Here is a 26,108-nt window from a genome sequence, read left to right on the forward strand (position 1 = left end):
ACACACTCTTGCTGCAGTTACTCCAGAAATGTAAGTATTTACTGCCTATTCAATATTTAACAAATACCCTTTCAAAGCTATTTTCTGGCCCACGGTAATAGCAGCAGCAGGCGTCTGGGGATAGGGACAGAAAGCAGCAAATCACCCAGAACTTTCCTAAGGCCTTGCAGACTCACACAACTCTGAGATCTGAAAGCTCCCCAACCTCTGAAAATTAAAGGTAAACTCTAGATCCTACCATTGAACGAGGCACCACAGGTTTAAACCTTAACTACAGACTTGGAGATTTAGGGCTGAAAACCCGATAGCAGAAGCGTGAACAGCTGCCGGGCTTCTTCCCACATTTGTGCCCAGACGGTTACTGAGGAGAAAGATCTAAACCAGTAGTTCTCAACCTTCCTAAAACGGTGACCCTATAATACCTGTTGTGTATTTAATACTCCATGATGTGGTAACCCATCATAAAATGACTTTGTTGCTACTTCAAAACTGTAATTTTGCTGCTGCTATGAATCGTCATGCAAGCATCTGCAATGCGAAGTATCTGATGAGACCCCTGTGGCCTTGCGCCCCACAGACTGAGAACTGCTGCATTCATATGTGCTCAGCAATGTTTGCGTAGTCAAACAGGCTGTTTGCTGATGTCATTTAAGGGCAGATTTATAAAGCTTCAAGAACAATGCGCTAGGTGTCAACTGGCAGAACTATTGAGGGAAAAACGTACTGAAAATATTTTAAGACTCTCTGCTTAGAAGAGCTAGAGAGGGTAAGGGGCCATGGTGGGTGAGGGAGGATTAGCTGCAGCAAGCCGCAAGTCATCCTCCGATCACCACGAGCAAGCCAAGACCACACACACAGACACACACACACACACACACACACACACACACACCTGTCTCTCTTGCCCCCTGCAATTTAAGTTTGAATGGCGGGGGGGGGGGGGGGCTTTTTCTAAGCACTTAAAGAGATAATAAATCATGAATAAGTTTCCAAGTTTCTTAAACTTACTTTTAATCAAGGTATAAAATAGTTCCAGGTCTCCCTTTTATATTAAAACAAACAAGATAAAAGGAGCCACTTAAGCCAGATGGGTTAATGTTTACACAGAGGTAGCTTTTCCCAATTATTTCCCTTCCAAGTCTGACCAGTTGAGTGGCCTTGCTGGAATTCCCCCGTCAGCTGGGAGTATCTACTGGACTTCTGGACAGAAACTGCTTTCACATGACACATGAGAATGGCATGCCAAGTCTATCTGTCCCTGCACCTTGAGCTGGGTTGTTAAGATTACAGATGAATCAATAAGCTTTATACTAAGTGAAATGCTTTTGTCCTTTAGGTCACCGAAGGAAATATTAAACTTCATTCTATTTCACTTTAGATACTTACACGGTCAATAAATTCACACACTATGGCTTCCACCACTCTGACAGGCCTGTTTTCAAAATGGAATACACTATGCTGAAGTGAGGATTGGAATTCATACCTGAATCCTGTCACTATAGTGTAACTACCAAAAACCTGGATGATACGAAACCTCTGTTTTTATTTAAGAATTTCTAAAATATCTATCAGTGTAGAAAAGGCCTTTGGGAACTGCTGTGAGGTTGTCATGGAACCTGTTCTTTGCTGTGTGAGTCAATTCGAGCTGATCTCAATACCATTGAAAATCAGCAGAGTGCACGTCTCTCCCCACACATCATCCAGCCACACCAGCCACACCATGGCGCCACTGCTCTCATACTGGTACGAGACAATTGTCTATATTCTGTCAATTATGTTTTAAATAAATGCTGATTGGCCAGTAGCAAGACAGGAAGTATAGGCGGGACAACGAAACAGGAAATAGAGGCGGGTCAATGTGAACAGGAGAATTCTGGGAAGAGGGAAGCTCCCTCTGCAGTACTGTCCAGACACAGAAGAAGCAAGATGTGACTATGCTGCTGAAAAGGTACTGAGCCATGTGGCTAACACAGACAAGAATAATGGGCTAATGTAAATGTAAGAGTTAATAAGAAGCCTGAGCTACTGGGCCAATCAGTTTATGATTAATGTAGACCTCTGTGTGATTTCTTTGGGACTTAATGACTGTGGGAACCAGGCAGAACGAGGAGTGGGCAGGACAGAAACCTCAGGTCAACATCATACAGTAAGCATCACCCTGGAATTGTAGCCCAGAAATTCACTTTTCTTTCCAACACTGTTTTCAGAGTTAAGAAAAAAAAAAAGTAACATTTTACAGTCTGAGTTTATTGGTGTTTCTTAAATTGAGACAAAAACACATAGGAATTGGGAAATGCAGGAGAGGGGCCATATGCTTAGAAATAACTTGTACTAGAGACTCTCAGTATTACTTTAGAACAGTGGCTGCCATCCATTACACAGGTCATAAGTTTTATAATTGTTTTTTAATTTTGTAAAATTTTTAAAGGGGATGGCAAGATGGCTTAACAGTTAAAAATTTTTTAATTAAATATATCTATTTAAAAAAATTATTTTTATGAGTATTTTGCCTGTATGTATTGTGGTGGTTTGGATGAAAACAGCCTCCATAGACTCTATCAGGAGGAGTGGCCTTGTTGGAGTAGGTGTGGCCTTGTTGGAGGAAGTCAGTCACTGGAAGTGAGTGGGCTTTGAGGTTTCTAATGATCAAGTCAGGCCCAGAAGGTGTCTTTCTCTTCCTGTTGCCTGCCAACCCATATGTAGAACTCCCAGCTCCTTCTCCGACACCATGCTTCCCACCATGATGACAATGGACTTAACCTCCAAACTGTAAGCGAGTCCCCCAACTAAATGTTTTCCTTTATAAGAGCTGCCGTGGTCATGGTTTCTCTTCACAGCAATAGAAACCCTGAGACATGTGTGCATGTGTGTATGTGCACACCTAGTGTATGCAGAGTCAAAAAACAGATATCAGATCCCTAGGAACTGGAGCTAAGAATGGTTATAAGTCCCATGTCATGGGTCCTGGAGACAAACCTAGGATGTCTGCAAGAGCAGCCAGCGCTCTTAACCACTTAGTCATCTCTCCAGCCCTTGTAATGTTTTTGAGGCAGGGTCTCACATAGTCTAGTCTGGCCTGAACTCCCTTTGGAGCTGGTGATGCCCTTCAACTACTGATCCTCCTGCCTCTGTCTCCTGAGAGCTGGGGTGACAGTGTACTTCACCACTCTGAATGTAGGCCAAGCCAGGGATGGGTTCCATGACCTTGAGCCTGCTCGGCAAATACTCTACCAATTGAGCTACACCCTAGTCCTATTATAGGTTCTTAGGAAAATTTCTGAAGCAATGACATATTAAATAGAAACTTTTGAAGGCTAGTTTCAGGGCTAAGCTCCTATACTGGGACCCAAAACACAAGGCTAAAATCAAAATGGAGTCACTCAAGCTGAAGTTCAACCCAGTAAAGTTGAAACTGAGTCATTTCTCTGACCTTCTGAAGAATAAGGACTTCCCCAAGAGGTCAGTTACAATGGTGGGATTTAGTTTCCTCTGCATCCACCCTTCCACCTCCTGGAAAGAGGAGACCTGGTAACAGTGATTTTTCTGCTCTTCTGTCTCCTGTCCCAGCTTTCAAGGACATAACCAATCTTGTCACTGCTTTCTTTTTTGTAGTTGGTGGTGGTTTTCCGAGACAGAGCCTCTGTGTGGCTTTAGCTGTCCTGGAACTCTGTAGGCCAGGCTGGCCTCAAACTCACAGAGATCCTCCTGCCCCTGCTGGGATTAAAGGAGTGTGCGACCAGCGCCCACCCAGCTACCTTGTTGCTACTTTCTTCAAGCCCTTTTCTGTCTCTAAAACTTATGCTCAGATCCCCCGAACATGTGGTCTATTTCAATGAATGAAATGTGCAGACTCTAGAAGAGGAAATAAATATCTCTAAATTGTTGTGACTCTGTATTTTGCCAAGCATGACGTCACACTAATTGCAGGCTGACTGGAAAGCCAGCCGTCCTTCTTGCCCCGGTCCTAAGTGTCTCCTTCTAACACGGCCTGCAGCTTACTGAGGAACAATGGGATACTAACTTCACAAACACGTGCAACTCTGATCTTTCAAAAGAAGAGAAGATTAAAAATTAATAACTGGGACAAAGAGGAAAAAACAGGTAATCAAACCATTTTCTAAGATTTCTCACCTTTACTTCTACTCCCCTATTCTCAGCTACTTAGCAAAACAAACAAAAACCCTGATATATAAAATTTATAATTCTTTCCTAAAAATCCTTGAAATCTTAAAGTGATGAATATAATTTGTATTTTAATATGCTGGCCAATGCAAACCCATCACTACAAAGACTGTGAGACAAGATTAGACATGGGAGGGTATTGGGGCTTACTGTTAAATAAACCAACAAGGCAATTAATCATAACTAGGTAATAGAGCTGTTGTAAAACTCCAAGGAATGTTCTAACAGCCCAGTGGTGGAAGTTCTCATTACCTGCTCCTGTGTTTCTCCTTACCCACTAGCACTGTTTACAGTTATCCATAGGTCTGTCCCTGGGTCTGTGGGGACTCTAGTAAACCAACTGAATCCGTGGAGGGGTTTGTGGCAGCTGCTCAGCTGAACAACTTGGAGCCTGTAGCTGCATCTGAAGTATATGAGGTTGTTCTCTGCAACGTGAAACCTCAGCCATAAGCCCAAAGTTAAACACAGTCACAGGTGGGAAAAGCATTTTATTTCACCTGACAGATCTCCTTCCTCTGGGCCAGCCCAACTATATCCAATTGAGAGTCACACCTAACTCAGAGTGGAACACATATCTAACGGCTCGCCTGCTGGTGGGGCTGCCTATTTGAACCTCCATGGCCAGGCAGGCACCTGACACATACCTGACCGTGTAGACAGATGCCAAGGCAGCGTGGTTGGAAGTGGGAACTACATAGCTTCTTCCTTGTGAGGGGAAGGAAAAAGAAGAACATATGTTTAACTTCACATCTTTTCAGGGGTCTTGAGTGACTATTTTCTATCAAGCCTGACTGAAGTGCTGACAGAACTCGGCATTTTTGGACACCAGGGAAGTGATAAGTACTACTAGAGCACCAGAGAGCCTGCAGCGCCAAAGGCTCACACCAGAGGGAGCAAGGGACCCTTACAAGTTCCTGAAAAGTAAGCTCTCCACTTGGGAAATTTCATACATGCAGCCCAGAGAACACACACCATAAAGATTTGAGCTCCCAGAACTACCTAGGCTGATGGGAGAAGGTCCTCTCCGTATGAAGCTGGGAAAGAAGGCTGTTACTTCGTTTTCTTGGTATGTCTATTTGAGAAACAAATACTGGGGGAGGGGGGAATGTCATAGGAACCAAAGGAATCAGACCTAGCCAGGCAAGGCACTTCCCTTCTGTAAACTCGGCACGTGGGCAGGCTGAGGCGGAGGACTGCCATGAGCAGGAACCAGCCTGGGCTACACAGTAAGAACATGTGCAAAATAAAACTAACAATAAAACAACCCAACAACATAAAAGTCCAAGAATTCAGAGGAAGAACAGAAACTGTATAAAGCAAGTCAAGGCACTACCAGAAACCACACAAAACAGCCGAAGGAAATCAGAGAAATGATGCAGAGAACACAATGAAAGTGACAGAAATCACCTAAGAGAACCAAACAAGAATTACAGAACTGGAGAACATAGAAACTGGGTTTTCAACCTTGTCTTTGATCAAACAACTCAGCAAACTTAAATGACCATTTAAGATCACTGAGTAGAAGGAACACAAAGAAAAAGCACTTCATAAAAGTGACACTTGAGGGACTGAGATGCCATCATGGTGGCCAACACACACACACACACACACACACACACACACACACAGCAATCATAATTCAGACTTTGCCAACTGAGTGGAAGGAAATGGGCCTCTCCATTTTCATTACACTTTTATTTATTGTGTGTAATAGGGGGCACATGTGTCATGGTGCACACGTGAAAAGACCGGAGAACAGCTCTCCTTCTACTGCATAGGTCCTGGGGACTGAACCTCGGTCACCAGGCTTTGCAGCTGCATCTTTACCCACTAAGCCATCCCACTGGCCCTACAAATATAAATTGAGCGAGGTCAAAGTGTTCCCACGAATGAACCCAAAGAAGCCTACACAAGGAAATACTGCAACTTAACTGCCAAAGTCAAAGACAAAAATCTGTGTCAAGAGAAAATCACTCTGCCATGTACACAGGAGGTCTTCAACACCATCAGGGGATTTCTCTACAGAAGCATTATAGATCAGAGATGCTGGGAAGAGAAATTCAAAATCCTACAAGATATACCACCCAGAGCACTATCCTAAGCAGAACCTCCCTCCAGGAACGAGAAAGGACCCTTCCTAGATCAACGCTATGCACGGTGGTGGGAGGGAGGCTAAGGGAAGCAGGCTGGCCTAGACTTCACCGAGGAAGTGACTTGAGCCCTGACCTGAAAGAGCAAAGGATTAGAGCCCATAGAATGAGGGAGCCACATCTGAGAACAGGGAACAGCATCGGGAAAAGCCTTGTGACAGAAAGAGGGTTCAGTAGCCAAGACAAGTGAACCAGGGGGAGTGGTCAAGGGAGCCCTCTTCACAGTGACAGCATGGCCTTCTCTCATCAGGGCACTTGGCTGCTTTAGAAGGCTGAAATGGCAAAGGAAGAAACATTAGTAGGCAAGCGCAAGGGAGGTGATGGCCAGAGTCTGATGTATTCAGGGTTGAGTCAATGAGAATTTTTTTTTCTAATTTTTCAAGACTTTTTTTTTTATTTTCTGTGCAGCCCTGGCTGTTGTGGAACTCACTCTATAGACCAGGATGGTCTCGAACCAGAGATCAACCTGCCTCTGCCTCTAAGTGCTGGGATTAAAGGTGTCAGATAGAAGCCTGATGCAAGGGAAGCTACTAAGAATCTACAACGGTGACCCTAACCAAGACTCCTAGCAATAGTGGATATGTAGCCTGAACTAGCCATCCCCTGTGATCAGATTGGTGACCACCACAAATGTCATCAGAGAGCCTTCATCCAGTCACTGATGGAAACAGATACAGAGACGCACGGCCAAACATTAGGCCGAGCTTAGGGAATCCTGCTGAAGAGAGAAAGGATTACAGGAGTCAGAGGGGTTAAGGACATCACAAGAAAACCCACAGAAACAACGAATCTGGCTCATAGGGATTCGCAGTCTGAACCGACAACTAGTGAGGCTGCATGGGACAGACCTAGGCCCTCTGCATAAATGTGGCAGTTATGTACCTTGGTCTATCAGTGGGACTTCTAACAGTGGAGCAGGGGCTGTCCCTAATGCTTTGGTTGGCTCTTGGGAACCCATTCTTCATACTGATTTGCCTTGCTCAGCTAATACAAAAGGAGGTCCTTAGTTCTACTGCAACCTGATATGCTATGCTTTGTTGATACCCAAGGAAAGCCTGATCCTTTCTGAGCAGAAACAGGAGCAGACTGGGGCAAGGAGCACAAGAGAGGTATGGGGAGGGAAAGAGGGGAGAAGGGAGAGGGGAAACTGTGGCCAAGATATAAAATAAATTCTAAAAGCCTTCTAAATAAATAAAAGATGTGTGCTCCCACACCCAGCTATGGTCAGTGGGACTTTCTAAACCATCAGATGCAAAGGTAACTCAAAGTTTAAAGACTGGGAACTATGGAGCTGTCTGTTAGTGAGTTGGGGAAACTGAAGAGAATTTTGATAGGAACAAAGATTATGAACTCAAATTTGAACATATTAAAAGTTTGAGAGGCACATTAGACACACAGTGTACAGAACTGACCTCATCGGTCATTGCCCTTTCCTGGAAATACTCTTGAGTTGGTCTTCAGTGTGCCTTACCTCTGGGTTCTCCTCTGACTCTTCTTTCTAGTGATTTTTGTGTAGTTGTATGCATAAGTCTAGGGTGTTGAGGAGAGGTGCAGGCTGGAGACAAAACTATGGAAGTCAGTATTATAGAGCCATAAAAGTTGAAATCACCAAGAGAAAGGATTACAGATTTTTAATTTTTATGTGTGTTGGTGTTTTGCCTGCATGTATGTCTATGTAATGGTGTCAGATTCCCCTGGAACTGGAACTACAGACAGTTTTGAGCTGCCATGTGGGTGTTGGGAATTAGACAAAGGTCCTTTGGAAAAGCAGTCAGTGCTCTTAACCACTGAGCCATCTCTCCAGCCCAGATTACAGATTTCTAAGAGATGGAGACAGAAAACAAGAACACACGGGACCGAGTTCTAAGATACCCTAATATGTGGATACTAAGGAATTAAGGTGGGAGCAAAAAACACTAGAATGAGAGACATCCTGAAGGCCAAATAAAGGATGTTTCCAGGGAAGGGTAATGGCTGACCAGGTCAGTTCTATATGCTGGTCTAAAGGTTATTAACAGATGTGTGAACCAAAAGAACATTTTAGCTACACTCATTTGGACAAAGTAGTTATGTTATCATACTTTTCCAAAAAAGAAAAACCAAATGCAATGTTTTGCAAAGTTACATCACTACAGAGCCCTTCTAGGTTAGCAGGCGCTCATTCTGCTGGATACTCGGAGTTAACACCATCTGGAAAATACTAAGTTAGGAGCTTTGGAATACTTTTGTCCTTACTATAAGTCAGAACTTATGTCAGCAAACCCGTGGTGGGGTATTTTCTTTCTGCTACGTCAACACTTTCACTGGAAATAAGATCCGCTTCTACATTACGTATGCTAAAATATATGATATTCTTAGTGTTATTTTTATACTGATGCATCTGCCCGTCCTCAGATTTTCTTATTAGTCATCAAATGTCAAAATGAAAATGCTTCATCCCTTGAAATCAAAACTGAATACAAAGTTGTCAAATAGCAGGATAGTCTCAACTTTCTAAAGGAGTTCTTATTGACTACAGGCAACATAACATATTGTTAATGCTTTTGGCCAAGTTTCCCTATGTGTGTTGCTTATTTTAACAATGTAATAATTTTATGATGTGCACATTTATCTCTTATATCTGTTCCTTCAAATGTGGAGTATAACGTTGTATTATGGACATTCCCATATTTTTTCTCTCATTACTTTAATCCTGTTCTTAGTTCTTGTCTTAGTTAGGGTTTCTGTTGCTATGAAGAGACAACATGACCATGGCAACTCTTATAAAGAAAAACATTTAATTGGGCTGGCTTACAGTTCAGAGAAGTTCAGTCCATTTTCATCATAGTGGGACATGGTGGTGTGTAGGTAGACATGGTGCTGAGTTCTACATCTTGCATACAGGTAACAGGAAGTGGTCTATGTCACTAGGTGTGGCTTGAGCATGTATGAGATATTAAAGCTCACCTCCGGTGATACACTTTCTTCAACAAGACCACACCTACTCCAACAAAGCCACACTCCTAATAGTGACCCTCCCTTTGGGGGCCATTTTTGTTCAAACCACCACAGTTCTGCTCTTTCAATTCTGAAAAATGATGCGGTATAGACAACCTGACTTCAAAAGGTACTATTCATCTCCACATCAGAGAAACAAAAGTGCAAGGTGAAAAGAAAACATCATAACATACTGTTCTATTAATTACTACATAGCTAAAGAGCATCATCTTTTGTCTCCAGCTATCAGTTTTGCTTAGGGAATACGGTCTGTAGTCCATCTATGTCCCTCCCTGTCTCTGGCCTGTGGCTCTCACCATTCTCACACTCACTGGTAAAACGGACAAAGGAAATGTACTTACCATGAACAAGAAGATGTGTACTCTAAGTGCAATGTCTCATGGAATCCACACTCACACACAAACTATCACACAATTTGATTACTGCATTAGTGAAACCTAACTGACCTTCTCTCGCACTCCTCCCCAGCGCAGTTACTAACATGTAAGAACCTATACACAAGGTGACAACTGTCCTCCTCAAAAGGCAGGCAGGGACAACTTCTAGACTCTTGTCCTCCTCATGGCTGGAACAGTAAGAGCTGGCAATTCGTGTACTGGTTAAAATCTTTGACAAAGGACTTTCAAATATATCCAATCACCAAGTTTGCATCAACTCCACAAATGTTTAGACATGATATCAGAAGCTGCTGGTTCTGGTGACAGCTAGCTCTCAGGTGCAGCAAGCTATGACCATGAACAGACCTGCAGGGACTTAGCACAGGAAGCTATTTCTAGGAGAGAAATTTCAAGTGTCCTCCTAGAAAATAGGTTTTTAGGGTTCTGGACTCAAGTACCTGTGACCTGTCCCACAGAACGAGGCTCATGATTCCAATACAGCCATATCTGAGCAAAATAACTTTCAATGACTCAAATGTACAACCTGCCTTTTGCCATTGTGTGGACCTTCTGCATATTAACATTACCCAGTTTAAAGTTCTAGTACATTCTCTTTGTTTTGGTCTCTGCATATGTCTTCTCAATACTGGACTACAGCTACTTCAACTATTTTTTAGTACAAAGCAGAATATAAATTAAACCTATTCTTCAAAGCAATTTTTAAATAAAAGAACCTCAGTTCATGCCCCAGACCTCACTGTCTTACATACATACCTGTTAGTACAGGCTAAATGCACCCGCCTAACAGACATGTTCTGAGTGTCTCTTTGTGTCACCCACTGTTCACAGTCCTGGGGAAACACTAGTGAAGAGGACGTCAATCTGAGATGAATGCATGGATAACAGAGCAAAGAAGGAATAGAAATTCTGTGCTGTTAAAATAACATGGCTAGAGTTGGAGCCAGGAGGCGGTGGTGCACACCTTTAATCCCAGCATTTGGGAGGCAGAGGCTGGTGGATCTCTGTGAGTTCAAGGCCAGTCTGGTCTACAAGAGCTAGTTCCAGGACAGGTTCCAAAACTACAGAGAAATCCTGCCTCAAAATAAAAAAAAAAAAACCCAAAAAACAAAAAAACAAAAAGATGGTTAGAGAAGGCACAGTGAAAGACCTGAAGGCCATGAAGAAGATGGATGGTCAATGCACACAGATATCTAAGATAAGAGCACCTCACATGTAAGGAATCTCAAACACAGAGGCCCTAATGCTTTGAAGAGCAGAAGAGCTCTGGCATTTCTAGAGGAGATGCCTGGGCCAGGGTCCTGGTCACTTGTTGCTGTGATGAGCATCCCAATAACAGTGACCTAAGGAAGGAAGGGTGCACAGTAGCTCACAGTTCCAGAGTGTGGTCCGTTGTGCCAAGTAGTCAAGACTTCAGGAGCTTGAGCAGCCCATCACACTGCGTCCACAGTCAGGAGAGCAGGCACTCTGCCCACTTTCTTCTTTTCGTGAAGTCCAGGATGAAAGCCCATGATGATGCTGGACACTTTTAGGGTGGGTACTCCTACCTCCAGTAACTTAAGATAATCCTAACAGATGTGCCTAGTGGCTTGTGTCCTGGGAGATTCTAGTTCCTATCAAGCTGACTATCAACACTAGCCACAACTCCATCCTGTCACCTTGACACCCAAACACATCAATCTGAAGCCATGGACCTTTCATCCCTTCTTTCCAGAATTTCATGACCATCTGCTTAAAATTTTTTTATTACATTTACTCTCTCTGTGTGTGTGTGTGTACATGTGGTGTATGTATGCTCCACAACACACATATAAAGGTCAGAGGACAAGTTCCAGGAGTTGATTCTCTCCTTCAACAAGTTGGTCTTGGAGATCAAACTGGTCAAAAGGAAAAGCAATACTTTCTGAGTTTTCCTCCCAGCCCTCATTGCCATCTTAGAATGCAGAAATATGTTCAATACAGCGTCAAAGGTTCCCATAGTGTTTAACAATTCCAACACTGTTCAAAGTCCAAAGTCTTACTTGAGATTTGAGGCAACCTCTCAACTGTGAGTTCCTAGAAAATAAAAAACAAGTTACATACTTTCAACATAAAATGACACGAGTAAAAATCCTACACCAAAAGGGAGGAACAGAGGCAAGGCAAGGAATTATCACACCAATGCAAGGCTAAACCCAACCGAGAAAACACCACACTGCAGCACCATGTCTGGCATCTTTAGCTTGTGATGGGATCTTCTGGGCTCCAAAGGGATTAGACAGCCCCATCCCTCCGGGGATACTGCCTTAGGCACCCACAACTTCTCTGAGTCATCCACTCCATGGATGCAGTTTTCCTTGGCGGGTGTCCCACGGTTCTGCCATCAACATTACGACTGAGACTTCACCTTCACAGCTTCGCACCGTGGGGACTCTGACTTTTCCACACGCGGCCTGGCCTCGACTGCCCTTTTAAATAAAATGTGGAGCAAAAATTCAAAATCCCTCAATCTTGTATCTCTCATTGATTTCAAAAGACCAGGTGGAAAACAATGCCAAGTACTGCTAGCTGAAGACACAGCCTGGCTCCCAGGAGCACAGCTGTACCAGATTCTGTGCGCTGACTCTGAGAGACAAGAGCCCACTCAGCTGAGGCCTTCATCCTCTGACTGGGTTTGTATGTTCATAACGTGGACATCAGCTTCTCCATTTTACGGTAGGACTCTGCCTTCAGGGCCTTTCCTATTAAGCAGTGCAGCACAGCTTTCTCCTCAGTGCTGATCTCGACTGCTTTCCCAGCACCAGCCTGACTGCTATCCTGTCGTGAGACTTTTCTCTGCCAAACAAATGAGTCTACTCCCTTTAAATTCTGCTTGACTCAAGTCCTCAGGATGTATGCACAATGAAGCCAGATTTCTGGCAAAAGGCCACGGGAACGGCCCCAAGCCAATGACTACGATCTGTTCTCCTCTGAAGTCACATGACTTCACCGTCCATACTGCTCTTGTCATTCCTGTCTCCCGAGCTCCCAGCATAATGACCCATGACGTTCTGCCTACAATATTCAAAGGGCTTTTTCTTGCCCCAAGTTCTGAACTCGTCCACCTTCTTCCCACAAAGGCCTATGAGCAACATGTTCAAGTTTACCCCATCAAAGGCCCCACTTCTCAGTAGCACCTTTCTTAGTTACTATTCCTGTCGCTGTCATGAACACCCACAACAGCGACCTAAGGAAGAGCGGTGTACAGTAGCTCACAGTTCCGGAGTGTGGGCCACTGTGCCAAGGTAGTCAAGGATTCAGGAGCACAAAAGCTCGTCACACTGCATCCACTGCCAGGAAGGGCAGGGCGAGGAACACTTCTTCTCCTGAAGTCCAGGACACAAGTCCATGAAATGAACCTGCCCATAGGGTGGGTCCTCCTACTCCAGTAACCTAAACAAGATAATTCCTGACAGCTGTGCCCAGCAGCTTGCGTCCTAGCAGAGTCTGGATCCATCACACTATCAACACTGGCCATGACAAGCAGTCTGTCACAAATGAACTACAAAATATTACCCGATAGCGGTGACTGAGCAGGTTAGGCCCTAAGGAACTATTGTTAACATTTTAGATTTATGTGTGGAATGAGGTGGCACTCAGGGTTCTGAGCAGAGGAAGTTAAATGAGCTAGAAGAAGTTAGTAGTCAAGCATCTGCATGACAACTGTAGATGTAGGAAGAATTGGTTAAGAAAAGCTTACCAGGCTCTACTACCTGCTAGGCATTCCCCAGCCCTGGGCAAACAGCAGTAGATGAAGCTTCATCAAGGCAGCCTGCTGGGGTAGGTATGATTAACACACGAGTGAGTGAGCAAATGATTCGACTTGTGAAAAAAAAAAAACAACTGGGTAAACAATGATGGGGAGAGAAGGCTTCTTTTAAGAAAGAGTATTTGGAGAGAGATTGGCAGGATACGTTCAATAAACAGCTAGGATGCTGTATTAGTTACTTTCCTGTTGCTGTCACAAACCACAAGACTAAAAGGCTCTGATAAAACAAAGAGTGTATTTGGGCTTACGATTCCAAAGGGGTAAGAGTCCATCACGGAGGAGGAGCATGACAGCAAGCAGCAGGCAAGGCAGCAGGGCAGGGAAGTAAAGCTCACATCTCAACCGCTGTCCAAAGCAGAGGGCAAACTGGAGGGAGGATGGAGGATGGAGGATGGGGCCTTAGGATGGGGCCCAAATGCTTCCCCCAGCGACACACTTCTTCAGGCCAGGCTGCACCTCCTAAACAGGGCTGCCAAATGAGTACCAAGTGTTCTAATGCCTGAAACTATGGGAACATTTCTCATTCAAACCACCAGAGACACGAAGGAAAAAAGGATGGTACAGGGGACTGGAAGATCATTTCAGCGGTTGCTTAATGAACTAAACATCTGGGGTTGGATTCTAAAGGCAATAAAACATCAAGAATTTAAATCAGGGGACCTAAAAGATTACAACTACATTTTACTCTAAATGCAGTGAGATTAGAAGAGGAGAGAGTAAACATAGAAAACCAACCAAGAAGTGCAGGTGACCACAACAGATACGGATGCAGGGTTAGATCTGAACGAGGGACTTTAGAATATTTAAAAAATAGAAAAGACAAAAGGCTAACGGCAGATTAGATTCATGAGGACTGAAGCTGCAGACCAGGGATAGCCACATCCAATTCTTGTTTCGCGGGCTTTTCCACGGGTATTTTCTGCATGCAAGGTTATAAAGGTCTGTGTCAGTTTCTGGTTTAGGGGAGGAGCCAAGGAACCACAAAAAGTCAACACAGCCACAGCTTTCCTCATACACCTAACAGGTTCGGGAGCCCATGCGGTCTGTTCTATCCCTACCAGTCCAAGCTCGGCCACGACTAGGAAGCAAATAGCTAGGATCCACATTTCACATGTCTGGACAAATATTTACATCACTAGGATTATACGCACTTATGTAATTTGTATAAGGAGAGAACCAGCACTTTGAACAGCCTTCTGTTAAATTTAAACAAACGGTTCCAAGACGTCAGTAAAGCACTTCAGTGCACTGAAGAAATGGATGCAGAGATGGCTCTGTAGGTAAATGCTTGGTGTGTTAGCATGAGAAGCCAAGTTCAGGTCCCCCACACTCACATGAAAGCTGGGTGCCGCACACACATGCATGTACACACACACATGTACATACACGCATACACACATATACATACATGCACACACAGTCAAAATAAATATAATAAAATAAAATCCTGAAAGTAGGATATTTATGAGTCGGGCAGTGGCAACACAAGCCTTTAATCCCAGCACTCGGGAGGCAGAGGCAGGTGGATCTCTGTGAGTTCGAGGCCAGCCTGGTCTACAAGAGCTAGTTCCAGAATAGGCTCCAAAGATACAGAGAAACAATGTCTCGAAAAAACAAAAAAACAAAACAAAAAAACAAAGTAGGACATTTAGCATAGTTTTTCTAGTAAGCCACAGCTGAACCAATCAATAAGCTTTCTAAAAATGTCAGAATAACCAGGCTACATGGCTTTCTCTTTTGTATGAAACACAAAATACTTCAATTAAACCAAATATCATTGATACTATTAATTTCTTACTCACAAGTATGAAGGGACATGGAATGACGACTTTCTAAGTAATTGAAGTGTGCAGAAAGGCACTAGGATTAAGATTAGACTGGAAAACTGTGCCGGCAACACACAAGGAAAAAAAACATATTTTATCTAATTACCAGCTGCACACATTTCTCCATATAAAACTGGAAGCAATATTTACTCTTCCTATATGAGACACACTGGAAATATCCTGCTCTACATGTCTTCTCTTAATTGCCGGTCAATGAACGAAGAGTCAGAAAGACCATCTGACCCTCCAGTTCTGTAGCTCGGAAGTTCTGGAAGAGGCAGTGGTGGAGGAAGCCTTTAACTTTCAGGGCTCCTTTCTCAAGACCAGTTTCGCAGGGTATGTAATCTAATGTCCAGCACGTACACACACTATCACACACACACACACACACACACACACACACACACACACACACACAGTCTGTAGCAGACTGGACTCAGGGCTTTGCACGTGCTGAGCATATACCTCTCTGATGTAGGTGGGCTTTCTGTCTATGTGTTATTTTCATTGGCTAATAAAGAGACTGCCTTGGCCCTTTGATAGGACAGAAAATTAGGTAGGCAGAGTAAACAGAACAGAATGCTGGGAAGAGGGCTATGAGGCAGATGCCATGGAGCCAGCCACCAGGTCAGACATACTGAATCTTTCCCAGTAAGCCACCACTTTGTGGTGCTACACAAATTATTAGAAATGGGTTAATCAAGATGTGAGAGTTAGCCAGTAACTAACTCTCTAGAGATAATGGGCCAGGCAGTGTTTAAAAGAATACAGTTTCCATGTAATTATTTCGAGTGTAAAGCTAGCCGGAATCCGGGTGGCGGGAAGCGGCCCGCTGTTCCTTCAACAGAGTAGCGCTCCAACGTGGTAACTAAATCCACTTGAAAACCTGAGAGGGCTTTAAAAAAAAAAAGGGAAAGAGAGTTTAACACAGCTTTTTGCTGTTTGCTAGGACGTGCTGTAGAGAGATTTCCTGATTCAGCAACAGCAGCAGAAAAAAAGCTGCGTCATTTTAAAACGCAGCTTCCTGGGCCCTGCCACCGGTGCAAACTCCGGGTATGGAGTATTTCTGGGCCTGGACATTTGTGTGCCCACTTGGGGTCGGGAACAAAGTAACTGAGACCATGCCTGTGGCTCAGCTCTTCCTGCCTGAGTAAGCAGTGGGATCAGGTCTACTAGAAAGTGGCTGTTTTGAAACACCAGTTTCTAGGCTGTGTTGCCATTGCAATCTCTGTCTGGCTCCTGTGGGAGACAGAGCTTTTGAATGCAGCATTTGGAGTAAAGTGCTATGATTTGTTTGATGGCAACTAGACTCACTGTGTGCCTAAAAGGGGGTCATTGTGTGCTGCGGCTCAGAGGCACAAGCGCCTCTGCCATGCTAGCGGTGCAGTGTGCAAGGCTCAGAGGCATGAGCAGCTCCGCCATGTTGGGCTGGGCAGGGCAAGCAGGCAGCACCTGTTTTTGACCTAGGAATGTCACAGCTTGGATTATTAAGTGCTTAGTGATTTAAAAATGCAAAACAAAAGTGCTCCTGGACAGTAAAGAATTACAGATTCACAACAGTACAAATTCAGACCTAAAAGAGCTCTAGATGGGTCACAGTATTGGACAACTGTACGTAGGCTTGGGAGAGAGAAGAAAAAGAATATAGAGAATAAAGTTAATGCCTTAAAAAAAGGGTAAAGAGTACAGATAGTTATAGATTAAAATAAATAAATAAAAATAAGCCATGTAAAAATGGAAAATTCACAGAGAGTTTGGATTCTGTATATTGTGTTTTCTTTAAATTTTCTGACTGAAGGAGCTAAATACAGAGAGAAATTACATTGTATGGGCTGCTAGGCTAAACCACCATGTATATTATTATAAGGGTATTATGACTTCAGAATTTGGATCTAAGGATATGATACTTTGGAAAAGAGATTCTTCTTTTGTTTTCACAGAGGATGAGACCCTGTGGATTGCTTCTATCCCAATGACAGACCACACCCTCCTGAAAGGTTGCTGTGAACACCCTCAAAAAAATTACTTCACACAGGATACACCATAAAAGATCTAATTAACAGCACCCCTATACAGCATGAAGCAGTTTGGAGAGAAATAACTGCACCCATATTCCCAAATATTGCTTATAAATGTTCTTTTACATTTAAAAGGGGATATGATATAGATATGAATAATTTGCTTTGGTATGGATTTTAAGGTCAATTTTGTTATATGTATATGTATTTCTGATCTTGATTAAGGTATTGTGATTGTGTAGTTCATTTTAAAAATGTAATGTATAATTAGGAAGTATAGGTTGTTAATGGATAATCGTCAATAATAGTCAAGCTTGTAGTAATGTTAGTTTGATTTTCTAGATGTGCATAGATATATTTCAGATAGGCATTCTTCATATCTTTCAAAGACTACAGAACATGGCATTTAATGTTTTAATAACTTAGGGATTTTCATGACAATGAGATACATCTGCTCCTAGCAGCACCAATCTACTTCAAGAGGAAGATGGGCATCTAAGAGGCTCCTTATGGAGTTGTTTAGCCATTTGGGCAAGAAACTGCTCTTGCCTGGACTGTTGTATAAACTGGACACAGAGAACCTGCAGAGAGAGGACTGTGAACTTGCCTAAAGGTGAGATGATCTTTTGTGGTTCCTGATTCATGAAAGAGTCTGCGAGACATTCTGCAGGACACAACAGATAGTGACTGAACTGTCTTTGAAATTTCCTGCTTCATGGAAAAGTCTGATGGATACTATGGGCCTGAAGGCTGAAGATGGATGCCCCCAATGGTACAGAGGAACTTTGGGTGACTGTCCAGGCAGCGAGATGTCTCTGTCATTTCTAGAGTTTTGGAAGTTGCTTACTTCTTGTTTACTTAGGTAATAATATAACCTTCTGGAGTCTTTGATGGAGTTGAAGAATGGTTAGTTATAGTTATAGTTTTCCATTATTATGATAAAGATAAAACAGATATAAATATTGTAACTGTAATTCTTACTCAATAACTGTTTTGTTATATGTAATTTTACTGTGTTAAAGTGAAAGCCTTTCTTTTTTGTTTAAATAGAAAAAGGGGAAATGATGTAGGTGGGCTTTTTGTCTATGTGTTATTTTCATTGGTTAATAAAGAGACTGCATTGGCCCTTTGATAGGACAGAAAATTAGGTAGGCGGAGTAAACAGAACAGAATGCTGGGAAGAGGGCTATGAGGCAGACGCCATGGAGTCAGCCACCAGGTCAGACATGCTGAATGTTTCCCGGTAAGCCACTACTTTGTGGTGCTACACAGATTATTAGAAATGAGTTAATCAAGATGTGAGAGTTAGCCAGTAACTAACTCTCTAGAGATAATGGGCCAGGCAGTGTTTAAATGAATACAATTTGTGTGTTGTTATTTCTGGGGCTAAGCTAGCAATGCGGGAGCCGGGCGGGATGAAAAGCAGGCCTGTCCGCAGCTCCTCACTACACCTCTCTAACCTCACATACGTTTCTTAATAGTTAATCCTCACTTTCCCATTATTGATTCAATGTTTTAATAGGCTACAACAAAAGACCCAAGTCAAAACGTCCATACTGAGCTTATGTTTCCCTCTAATCCAGGCTTGTGGCCACAGAACAAAATACCTTCTGGAAAGTGCTATTTCTTTGGTTCTTGTTTATAGCAATGTAAGAAACATGAAGGCCACTGGGCTCATGTAAAAGCCATATGTTACATCGAATCTGTAACCCTAGTTAGTACCAAGAGTGGAAACAGGAGGATCCTGGGGGCTTTCAGGCCAGTCAGCCTAGTCCAAACTGTGAGCTCCAGATTCAGTGAGAGATCCTGTCTGAAAAAGTAAGGTGAGAAGCGATTGAGGAGCATATCCTGCCATCAACCATATGCACATGCTCACGCGCACACACGCATGTGCCTACACACACACACACACACACACACACACACACACATTACATATTATTACTAATTCAACAGGAACAGTATGTATCTGTAATAAATCAGTTTACTATGCCATAGCTAAAACTTTTAGAATTTAAAAAAGGCCTTCAAAATAATCTAGTGTACCCTCTCCCGTACAATGCAACTTCCTCTACCACCTTCCTGACATTCAGACTCGGGCTGGGCACCCTAATCACCTGAGCTCACTGCTTCTCAAGCACAGCACAGTCTACCACCTGAGTCTATGTCTTCTTTCATTCAGAATTAATCCTGGATTTAAAGTGGGCAGAGAACAAATGTCCTTCCTAAATTCCTTCAGCTCTTCTGAGACTTTTTATCTTATGGATAAAACCAACCAACTGTATAACAACCAAACAAAAAACAGTGCTGGCCCCCCATGCTACCACACCAGGGCATTCCTTTCTATAAGCAAAACAATTAAAAAATTTAAAAAGTTCTCTTAAGCTTTAAAGTGCATCTACTAATTAAACCAGTTTTGTCTGTTTATGCTTTATAGGCTAGCAAGGTCTACTGAAGCGTGGTCATACATGGCTGAAAGGGTAGGAAAGCCGTCTTGCCTACCTTAACTGAGCTTTTTTTCTCGCCCTTTTCCAAGACCAAAAAACGGACTCTTAAACCCTGTCTACTCACTGAGCTCTCTGTCCCCCCGAACCAGTCCAATAATCTGTTAAAGTTGAAGCAGTGGTTCTCAACCTTCCTAATGCTGCTTCCCTTTAATATGGCTTCTCATGTGGTGACCCCGACCATAGTTATTTTCATTGCTACTTCATAACTGTAGTTTTGCTACTATTTTTTAAAAGATTTATTTATTTATTATGTATACAACATTCTGCCTCCATGTATGCCTGCAGGCCAGAAGAGGGCACCAGATGGCTGTGAGCCACCATGTGGTTGCTGGGAATTGAACTCAGGACCTCTGGAAGAGCAGCCAGTGCTCTTAACCTCTGAGCCATATCTCCAGCCCTAGTTTTGCTACTATTATGAATCCTAATGTAAATGTTTTTAGGAGATAGAGTTTGCCAAACAGGTCACGACCCACAGGGTGAGAACCACTGGCTTGAATCCTCTATTCTCAGGATTTGTCTACCTTCGGGTCACTTGAACCTTTGGAATAATCCTAAAAGTTCTAAAATTCTTTAAGCTACTCTCAAAATCATGAATTAGGCCAGTACAGGCCTGGGTCTGAAGCCTTAAAATGGCTGACTTTTAGTAACTTTGTATTTGGAATTCTGGCTTTCCAGAAGAGTGGGGGGGTTGGGAGTGGGGGGGGGGTGAAAGCGAGTGTGCATGTGTGTGTGTGTGTGTATGTATGTGACAGAGAGAGAGAGACTAAATACATAAACTAACGTATCTTTATCAATTGTATGCTCTCTTTAGGAAACGCTTATGTTCATGGTCATCTCCTTTATTTCTATATGTAATCTGCAGCATTTTGCTTCTTGACTCAGGGAAGCAATCCACCACAGGATTCAATCTTTTTTTCCCCCCTTCAGCAAAACCAGACTGCTACTCCAGATGTCCTGCCTGTGACTGTCCACAGACTGTGAGGGGCAGTGCTGTCAGCTGACACAGCTAAAACCATGCAGGAGATGGGCCTCTTGGCATGTCACAGAGGGTTACCTAGATTATATTTAACTGAAGGGAGGAGCCCCACCCACTGCAGGAGGCACTGTGCCCTAAGCAGAGGAATGTCTACAGCAGAGGGAGCAAGTTGAGCTCTGTGATGCATGTGCTCCCCGCTCTCTCCTTCTGACCGACTTCTCCACTGTAACAGGCCATAACCAGACCTGTGAGCTAAACCCTTCCTCCCACAACAGAAGAGAGTAAGATAAAGACAACAACGATTAATCTCAAAGACCTTAAGGGAAAAAAAATATCATTTAATGGAGACAACTGCATGCAAAATGCAAACAATTATGCTAATAATATAAAACACAGTTCTAAGGCTGCAGAGATGGCTCAGGCCTTAGCACAGGCTGCTCATCCAGAGGACCTGGGCTTGATTCCCAGCACCTACATGGTGGCCCACAACCACTGTAACTACAGTCTTAATCGATCTGTCGCTTGACCTCTTTTGACCTCTGCAGGTAATTCGTGTACATGGTACACAGACACACATGCAGGGGAAAAACACCCACACATAAAATTAACAGAAGTAAATAAATCTTAAAGCAATGCAAAGCAAAAAACAGACAAACAGGCCTATAGCCCCAACTATTCAGGAGTCTGAGAACAGAGGATAACCCGACTTTATTTTAGATAAACAAAATCCCAGCCATAGCTGGGTGTGCGTCTCAGTAATATAAGCACATGCTCAGCACCTACAATCCCACAGTTTGATCCCCTGCGCCACAAATAAACAGAAACCTTAAATACCTAGCAAATTAAGACCTGTTCTAGTCCATTAATTGTAACTTAAACTCTACCTAGATTGAATGACTTTCACTGGATCTTTAACAAGATCCACAGCCAGTGTAGTGATACCTATGTAGTTTGTATCACCCACTCTCAAACTAAGTTTCACTAATGCAATAAAGAATGTATTTTTACATTCTTAGTAAATTCCCCCAATCCCACTGTAATGCAATAAAGCTAATATTCTAAATGTCCTACAACAAAAATCTGAAAAACAAAGAATCTGGAGAAATAAAAATCACCAGACATATCTGTTGAATTCAAGGTAATTAGTCAATTCAAATACACAGAACAAGACCACCTATACACGGTCCTCTGAATTTTCTTTCTGGCTTACTGATGTTACCGAGCAAGAACAAGTCATTCTCTTCAATGTCTTAAAACAGTTCTAAACGTCATGGAGAACGTGGAGCACTGGCTGCTCTTCTAGACAAGCCACATGGTGGCTTGCAATGTCTGTAACTCTAGTTCCAGGGCATCCGGCTCCTCCTCTGGCCTCCACTGGCACCAGGCACACATGTTTAGTACACAGATATAGCTGCAGATAAAACATTTATATACATAAAATGAATTTTTTCAATTTAAGAAAGAGCAAATGAGACAGAACTATAAGATTTGTTTAAAGAGTACAGATCCAGAGAAAGGAAGAGTCCAAGCCCAGAACAATGTAGGGGCATGGGTTTGACCCTTAGTACTACCACGGTGCAGGGCACCCAAATGAAACAAACCCCATCCTGGGAATTCAGTGACACTGAGCCACCCAAAGAACCCTAGCAAAGGAAAGGAGCCGACCCAGAGAGCAAAGGTAAGAGCAGCCATTTCAGAGGTCAGATGTGCCAGGCACTGTTCACAAGTACTGAATTCTGCAGCATGTATTCATAATAGCAACAATCCGATGAGAAAGTTGAAACTACATAATGTCACCAAACCCTCCCTGCAACCCTGAAAAAGGAATAGAGCGCTCTATAACCCCAGTCCTAACAGCGCTGCGGGAAAGAAAGTCAGTCTTAGAGGGCATGATGGGCTCCTATGTTCAGCAAACTGACCACAGCTTTGCTGTTTGCTTCACAGTGCTCTAAAAACACCCATCTGTTGGGGGGGGGGGATCCAAGTACAAAGGGGAACACCTAACCATTCTTCCCACTTTACACATCTAGTCCAAGTTCTTTGCTTAGGTTTGAAGAAACCTTATGCATACGCATGTGTGTGTGCATGCACGTGCATGTGTGTATGCAGACATGTGTCACTTAAAACCACAAGTGAAAGCAAGCTGCACACACAGTTCCCCAGTGCTTTTCTCATTAACAGTGGACCTCAGCAGATTCTTCCACATATGCACCCCTGGATCCAGCCATCACTACGTCAGCTGTGAATGTTACGTGCATGAAGGTACGTATTTAACCAAACCTCCACTGTAGCATTGCTTATTTCTAGGTGTCACTATTTTTCATATCAAACAACGTTGTGATACATCATCATATGCAGAGATTTGTGTGCAAATACAATTCTGTGTGCGAGGTGAATTATTACAAGTAGCACCTGTTAGCAGAATGAAGCAAATGCAAACAAGAAACCAGCACATCCAAAAAGGAGACAAGAAAATACCCATAAAGTAAATGCTCAGTGATTAGAGGACGCCAAACAATGTTACAGAGTTAGGAGCAGAGTAACAAATGAGGAAAATGGAGACAGGAAAAAAGGAGGAGGGAGCAGGAGGAGTGAAGGGAGAAAAGGAACCCTTACATGGCCCCGGACAGAAAGAGAAAAGACTGAGAGAACAAAAAAATGGGATGAGGGCTGGAGAGATGGCTCAGAGGTTAAGAGCTCTGACTGCTCTTCCAGAGGTCCTGAGTTCAATTCCCAGTAACCACATGGTGGCTCACAGCCATCTATAATGAGATCTGGCGCCCTCTTCTGGCATGAAAGCATACATGAAAGAAATGTTGTATACATAATAAATAAATAAATCTTAAAAAAATGGGATGAGAAAAAGGAAAAGAAACTACATAAATAAGGTTAAAAAAGGTAAGATAAGAGAAAAAAGACATTGTTTCTCTTGCATAACCCTAGGCACTCAAGAGATTTGAGATATGCACTATTTCATAGACAAGCCTGAATACCACATGAATTCAGGCTTTCATAGACAAGCCTGAATACCACATTTAGAATACTCTAAATGATGAGTATTTGGCCCCTTATTTTAACATAGTAACCACAGGCCAATCCTACCAGACTATGGAAGCAGGGAAAGAGAATCCCCCAAAAGAAAGATTCCACAGTATACCAGGTTTCTTCTCTTTCGTTCCTGATCTCAACAGAGAAACGGTCACACTGTGTCATACAAACAAAGCATGTCCCTCCTCGGAAGATGCTGATTTTAAAAACAGAGATGTAGGCCCTAAGTCTTCCTGCCTTCTTGGAATTTCTTCAGCTCAACCAGGGCTATACTAATTTGTCACCTAATATAAAACACAGCCAACAACTCACCTCTCCCGAAGTGTGAGGATGTGAATGCCACAACACAAACTGACTCATGTTTTGTTCGTGAACACGTCGGGGGTTTCTTTACATGAAGCTCATTTCAGAGTCCATAGGTAGCAGGGTTCTGCAAAACTAAAAACCTCAAAAATGTCAATATACATATCTAGGTTGCCACTTGGGTCTAATTCATTATGGACAGCAGCTACGTCCTCTGAACACTTAGCTATGCAGTTTGGCGGACATGACTCTGAACATTGTTTAAGTGGCCAAGACTATACATAAACAATAATATTGACCCAGAAGAGCTCAAAATTTAGATGCCTTTTTAACATAATTACATGCATTCTATCATGGTGGCAGAGTAACAACATGTACAATGGGGTGAGCGGATTCCCCCAGTCCCACCTAGGGACCGGGAAAAAATCGAAATGTGGACAAACACAAAGTTTACTGTAAAAAGGCATTTACGTGTTTACTTTTAGAGTTTTCGATGGACTGGAAGAAAAGCTTAGGTTTAAAATCTAAAGATGCTGACTAGTTTCTTACGTCAAACACAACCATGCCACATAAATCCATGGTCTCCTACCCCATCCTACCCAATCTAATGACACATCTGGGAACCCTTCAAGATCTGCTTTTCACTGGATAGCCAATGCACAGCCACGTCACTGGGACTGCAGGTAGGTGGTGGGCGACTCTTGTCGCAATCTGATTACATAGCACAATGTGTCACCTGCACTGTATTCCATTCGATAGCCCAAAGTGGTTACAGGACTTGCTTTTGTGGGATGCATACTAACTCATTACATTTAAGGGCGTTTTTAATAAAGGAAACACTTTAATTTTCAAGGGTTTGGATTTTTTTTGGCGGGGAGGGGGGTAGGGGGAGAGCTGCCACAAGCTCTCCTTGTGTCTATAAACGCAGCATGTGAATTAGCTTTATATTCGTTGTAACCCTCATTTGCCTTTCAAATGTTGGTTGCTAACGTAAGAACTCTTGAAGAAAAAGAAAGCATTTATAACATCAACTACCAGCACGGTGCGACAACAGCAGCTTATTTATTATTCGATAACCTCCCTGGGATCGCATCCCAGGAAGTTCTTCCCAGAAAACTAAAGGTGGCCGCAGGAAGCCAGATAAACGCCTTATCCTCTCCACCAAGAGATTGGGACCCTTCTGTAGATTTCACTAACTTTAAAAAACAAGCGCGCCCTGGTTTTCCTCCACACCCGCGTCGTAGGGCTGGGAGGGGGCAAGCAAAGAAAACGGGAGTCGCGAGTGCATTCAGAGGCTGAATGATGCGGACACCAGGGATGCGCTCGGCGGCCGCGCCAGTCGCGCTTTCACTCGGGTACCAACCCTTCCCTGCCGGCGTGTGCCACCGTCTCAGGCTGAGTCGTGGGCAGCGAGCCTGGCTGAGCGCGCCTCAGCTGCCCCAGGCGCCACGTCGCCAGCACCCGCAGAAGAAGACTTACTTCTTCAAGGTTCTCGGCCCGAAGCCGAATCCGCTAGCCTCGCTCTCACAGCCGTCGCCCGACGGCGCCGGACACCCGCCCCAGGGCGCAGGCGCCGCCTCCGCCACTTCCGCGTGTGACGTCACTTCCGGCACCTTCAGCCTCGCCGCGGTTTTTTGGTCTCCCGGGTCTACAAGACCCAGGCTCTGTTTTCTATAGACGGTCTTCCATGCTGAAATTCACCGCTCCAATCCACATTTGCGGCAGTCTGAACGAAATCGCAAGACCCTTGAGGCTTTCAGATGTCCCTACTGGGTGTCGGCCTCTAAGATTGCGTTTGCTGACTGCGATGCTGCCCGGTTCACCTCTGAGGGTGTTGGTGTTATATTGGCAAGTTACTTACTTTACCTCTGTGAACCTGACCCAACTGTAAAAGCCACTAGTACCCACACAACCTGGGA

At 43.5% G+C, this 26,108-nt stretch overlaps 1 protein-coding gene across 1 annotated transcript in view; it reads right to left on the bottom strand.

Annotated features, from left to right (window-relative positions):
• Window positions 1-25,773, bottom strand: part of Map3k13 (mitogen-activated protein kinase kinase kinase 13) — a 161,515-nt gene extending 135,742 nt beyond the window's left edge. Inside the window, exons 1-2 of the mRNA XM_048453824.3 lie at window positions 25,669-25,773; window positions 24,199-24,324 (exon numbers count right to left, since the gene is read on the bottom strand). The gene's annotated coding sequence lies outside the window, so the exon portion shown is untranslated. The remainder of the gene's footprint in view (window positions 1-24,198; window positions 24,325-25,668) is intronic.
• Between the last annotated feature and the right edge of the window lie 335 nt (window positions 25,774-26,108).

Source organism: Myodes glareolus, chromosome 2, assembly GCF_982192425.1.
Source record: "Myodes glareolus chromosome 2, mMyoGla1.1, whole genome shotgun sequence".
Taxonomy (NCBI): domain Eukaryota; kingdom Metazoa; phylum Chordata; class Mammalia; order Rodentia; family Cricetidae; genus Myodes; species Myodes glareolus.